A 6,074-nucleotide genomic window follows, 5' to 3' on the forward strand; every position below is an offset into this window, starting at 1 on the left:
GTAAAGACGCCGAAAAACTCGCGTTTTTACGCAAAAAACGTAAAGACGCCGAAAAACTCGCATTTTTACGCAAAAATCGTAAAGACGCCGAAAAAAATACGAAAAAGTCGCAAAATGTTCGTTTCCAATCGGAATTTTTCCAATTCGGATTCGAAATCGTGTCTTAGTAAATCAGCCCCTAAGTGTACCAATTTTCCCTTTTTTAGTAGCAGGATTTTTTTAGCAAAACTTGTCTTTTGCCATGAGTGATATCTGGCACCTGCCTACCTAAGAACAAAAATCATTGTATTATAAATAGCTTGTGTAAAGCTGCTGTGCAAAAATAAGCTCTACAGATATAACAGCACTTGCATGGAAGACACAAAGGCTACATAGTAGCTTATTTATATAAATCACTTTGGAGCTTTTGAAACAGGCATTTCTGTTTAGAGCAGGGGTCCTCAAACTTTTTAAACAGGGGGCCGGTTCATGGTCCCTCAGACTGTTGGGGGGCTGGACTATAGTTTGGAAAAAACATCAATGAATTCCCATGGACACTGCACATATCTTATTTGTAGTGCAAAAAAACAAGAGCAATACAATATTTAAAATGAAGAACAATTTTGTACTTGATAACTAAGCCATGTTGATAAATATAAAAATAACAGTGAGTATCTTAATATTTAAATGTTTCTTATTGGCCAGATTATAGTTTCACAGGCTTGAAAACCTAAGAGAAACCAAACTGTTTGGGTCAAAACCGAACAGGTGTTAGCCTAGTCCAGGTTATGGTCCAATAACCCTTGGAATGGGTATGTCACAGACCAGGGGGCATGTTTAAGCATGCTCAGTTAGTGAGCCCCATTCTACTTACTTGGCAGGCCCACCACTAGAATGGATAATTGTAAACATTTGTTGAAGTTTGGCTAGTGTAAGGAATGCATGGGTGCTTTCTATTTTAGTGACAGTGCCCCCAGCTATGCCCACAATGGGAGAACAATGACAATTAGGATGTGTGTAGCCATTTCATGAGACCAAGCGCCCAACTGTTTGCTCAGATGATAGCGGTGCATACACAATAATAAAAAGTAGCTAAACTAATTGAATCTATAGGAAGCTTCCAGAATATGATGTCTGAAGAAGATTACCACCTCCACCTTCTATAATTCTGTAGCAGAAAACTTGCTTGTGGGGGGCAATTGTGCAGTGGGCGTGTGATTGGCTCTACCTGCGTCAGCTTTCTGCTCTGCCCCAGCACATTGGCGCAAAATGGCACGTAACCTGGTGACACCACTGCGTAACGTCGCATAACGAGGTGATGTCAATACGTTATGTGGAGTTACATCACAACTTGGTGACGCGCTGGGGCAAATCAGAACACCGACACCGGTACTAGCTAGGGAGGAGGCAGTGGGGGCGGCGGGCCGGGTAAATGGTCGCGGGAAGCCGTATCCGGCCTGCGGGCTGTAGTTTGAGTACCCCTGGTTTAGAGTCTGTGGAAATTCTTTCCCCGTTCTGCCGCTAATCAAATTCTCGTCCAATCACAGCACAGAGGTGTGTCCTTCAATGCATGTGAATATAAAATTCCAACCTAAAAGCAGCCACAAATCAACCCTGCCCTCTTCCATTACACAGCTGCTGTTCAGAGTCAAGGAAGCCTAGACATGACCTACCTTACATGTCCCTAGCTGGCAAAGGAACATGGAGTGACCTCACTATACAGCTATCCCTCCCAACATTTACAAAATAGAAATGGGCACATAATAAACTGTCGCTCAGGAGGAAGCCGGAAGTGGCAAAACGCGTCAGCGGTAAGAGAAGGCATGGAGAGGAGCACTATACAGGGCAGGACTGCTGAACCCAGGAACGACACTGCAGGTCGAGAACAGGGAAAGAAAAAGGAGCAGCCACCTGATCCATACCAGTGAATCTTGATACGCGCATCCTATACTCTGTTTGTGAGTGTATTGGGAAGTTTTATTTGTATTAAAGTAATTAAGTTTTTACACATATGGCGTATGCATTTATCCCACAGTAAGTGCACAGAAGGGGAAGGGAAATGGAAAAGTTGTGGAATTAACCTAAAGTTGCTAAAGTTGGAAATTTACCTATGTAAGTGGTTCCTAACACTGCCTGAAATTAAGAGGTGGGAAAGCAGAGAGTTGTGAGCTACAAGCGAACCAATTGGATGCCATATAAACCCAAAGGGGTCTGTAAGTAGATTGGCAATCGGAAAGGGATATCACAACTGGTCACAAAAGGGTGATACAAGTAAAAGTTATCACTGGTGTTAAAAAGCACTTGAAAGTGCACATTGTGAAGTAATAACAGTATTACACTATATATTTTTTTTTTCTTTCTTATTTTCTTTTCTTTTCCTCATAAGACCACATCGCTAAGTCTAAAGAAGAGGGCATTTTATTGAACTGTATTTAACCTGGGACATGAGGTATCTGAAGTGAGGAGCACACACTGAAAATTGCACTTATTTATATTTATAATAAACTGTGGCAGCGGAACAAATTGGCTACACTCACTGTAGCCATGCTCCAAAATATCACACCAATTTAACAAAAACATGGTTGCAATGGCAGCATCAGAACTACGTGCACAAATGTTTTATGAGATACACAGTAGCAACCACCATTTCATGCCCCAGCATTTCATGATACATTGTGGCACCTGAATTTCATCAGTGATACAGTAAGGAGGACATTTATTAATCCACGAACATTCCGAGCGTATCTTGCACGAAAATTTCGTACCGTGCAACAAAATTGTATTGTCGCGCTGAGTACAAAAGTTTCAGATTCATTCAAGCTTTGTTATTGTGATAGGAGCTGCAGAGTGGCATTGAGTCCTATCGGAGGCTTCCAAAATCATGCACAGAAGGATCAAAGTTGGAAAGGTTTTCCCGCTGTTTACAATCGTTCGGTACGAAAATTTTGGATCGCCAATATGATATTATCGTGACTAATACGATTTTTTTGTAAGCATCTTCGTGATATTTGCGATCATTAGAAATTATCGTATCCAATCCAAATTTTTCCTATTCAGGATTCGAACTCGTGATTTCATGAATGAAGCCCTAAGTGTCCCCCAGAATTTAATGATAAAGGTAGTCTGTACAAAATGCTTGTGTCACACTAGAGGTAGTGTGACACAAGCATTTTGTACAAAGCCAAGACACTCCTTTGCATTCACCCATTATCAATATATATAGGACTTTAAGACATTGAGTTGAGTATTTAGCTACTAAGAAATACCCTCCCCTTTAAATAGAACAAGATTGTTTGTCCATATATTGCAATATATTCAAGCCGGCCAACTACGTCAAAGTCATCCCTGGTCTGGCCAGTCCTAAATTCACTTTAATCTGATTCAAAAAAGGGGACCTATCGCCTGAAAAACAATTTCAAATTATTTTGTACCGTGTTTGTCAAGTAAAATACATTTTACAATTACAGCAAGCAGGCAGGCAGGCACCATTTTCTGAACACTGTTATTAAGGCAAGCCTTGCATTATCCCAAAATCTTGTTCATGAGCCAGAATGGGAGTTTTGATGCACATTCCCATGCACTGGCTCTATTCATTTATAGATGAGAAAGTAGAGGGACTGTGAGACGTGCAGTGACAGCTAGGCAGTGCAATATAAAGTGAAAGTAATTGCCTGCTCCACCTCTATGCCTAGATGCTTCATTATACTGTACATTTTTCACAGGAACTGAGTTTAACCTGTGAGTTGCTTGCTTTTTAAGGTAAAAACTCCCAAATGGTTGCCCTTTTTTATTTGACACCACTAGGAGCTACAACATTGAGCTTGTAACCTCTTCTGTATAACTATAGCAAAAAATAGGGAAGTTGTGCATAAACCACTAAGCATTCATTTCTGAATTTCATGTGTTCATAGATCGCTCTAATAATTGTAATAATTTGTGTTTTATACAGGAGGTGCCCCCAGCTTCTTGTTGTAGCTAGTATGGTCCCAGTGGAGCCAATAAAAAAGGGAACCATTTTGAAGTTTAAACCTTTAAAGTGAGCAACTTGCAGGTAAAGCTTAGTGGGGTCATTACACCCTTGTCTAATGTTTTAAAATTTAGTGGTGGGCACAACTCTTCCCTTTATTTTTTGCTATATTGAGGTACTTGTTAAAATATCTTTAATGTACATGATATACATTTAAAATTAAAATATGAAATATATAAAATCCATAAGAAACCTTCAATTTATAATTACAGAAAAGAAACAGCAACTAATTCAACATGATGTCACTTGAGCCTTTCATCCGCATATTTTAATGGGCCCACCCATCTGTTCCACTTCCTGCTGGCTGAATTATCTGGATGTGCATGGGGGCTGGCAGCACTCATCACACTGCACTATAGGATAGGAATCACTCAGCTGCCATGCTGACCTGATAGGGAACTGAAGCCTGTCTTTGCTTGTGTGTCTACAGGGCTGTTACAAGATTAGGGTTTTTTTAGTTATCCAATATGTCTCCTTTAATCAAGCCTATATTTATGGTTCCATTCTTATGTAACAGTTTCTGAGCTAAGAGGCATATTGTTGGTATTTTAACAAAAATATGTATCTGGTATAAGGATAGTTAGAATTATTTATTATGGAATCAGTACAAATAATATTTAATATTGATTGCTTAATGTAAGGGGTCTAAATTACAAATACAAAATAATATAAATATATAAATGTATATTTAAAAGGGCTCATCTGCTCTGTACTATAATATGCATCTCATCACCAACAGAGTTAGATGGTATCATAAAAGATAAAAATAGTGGGTAATGTATTTAGTTGGCCAGTTACTGTCAATAAAATTTGCTCCTCCAAAGACTCTTTTAAAAATTGGAAATCAGGTACTGATGATCTACCAGCAATACTGGCTTCGTTCTCCATAGTACACACTAAGGGAGGTAGCACACGACGAGTTTACTTGCCCCCGATAAATCTTCGCTATTGTGGGTGACTAATCTCGAAATGCCATCCCACAGACAAGAATGTAACAATACCTGGTAGTCTAGTGGGGCGGCGGGGACGCCCGCCGCCTCCTCCGGTGCGGGGACGCCCACCGTTGTCTTCTCGCTCTGCCGTTTATGCGCATGCGCACTCCTGAAGCCTGTAGTCGTCCAAAGTTTCCGACCGAAACACTACTTTTTTTAAAGCATTTCCTTTATATTTAGATGAGTACAATTTGTTGGCACGATATTGTTTTTCACACGTCCCTTTTAAACATAAAATCTCTGCTGCTACAGTAGTAGTGGATCTAGTGGCTGTGTGTATTGTTGGCAAACAGGAATAAGGTGACTTGTTCACTGCACAAATCAAAGCTTTGAGCAGAGAAAAAATGTTTATTACTTTTTGGTCAAATATTTGGAGCGAAAGCAAGTATTGCCAGCAGTCTCGGGCTGGCCCACAGGGATACCAGGAAAATTCCCGGTGGGCCCAGGTGCCAGTGGGCCCCCCAGCTTCTAGCTATTTGGCCTAATTCATGGTCATTGCTTATTTTTCTATGGGAACAAAGCAACTAAATATATAGAATAGATTATAGTATGTAAAGATAAAAAACACTATGAAAATATAGAGACTGAGTAAGAAATGGGTGAAAAATAGTTTGGAGAGCGTGGGCCCATGGGCTAAGGTTTTCTGGTGGGCCCCTGGCATCCCAGTCCAACACTGATTGCCAGTAAACACCAGAGAAAAAATAAAATGCAAGTCAAAGAAAAAAAAAAAGATTATTTTTTTTGCATCCTGGCACAAGGCGATTAACAAATGGATTTGTTGCAATGGTTTTGTTTTTGGTGTTTACATGTATTTGCCCTGGAAAAGAAGATAATGTGAGCGCAGCAAAAAAACCCAAAAAACAGTAAGTATATTTTGCTCTCAAAAAAGTTTTTTTTTAACTTTCTGATAGAAGATACTGGGGGCAAAACAAAAAGACTTCTGATAAACTATTGATACGTATAACTTGTAAGAGCGGAAGAGAAAATAAAAATTGTGAACCACCGGCCCCCTATTGCTTGAGCCAGCACAGCGCATAGCGCCTTACTGTTTGTAGTTGCCAGACACTAAACCACCT

The sequence above is a fragment of the Xenopus tropicalis genome, chromosome 1, assembly GCF_000004195.4.
Source record: "Xenopus tropicalis strain Nigerian chromosome 1, UCB_Xtro_10.0, whole genome shotgun sequence".
Lineage (NCBI taxonomy): Eukaryota > Metazoa > Chordata > Amphibia > Anura > Pipidae > Xenopus > Xenopus tropicalis.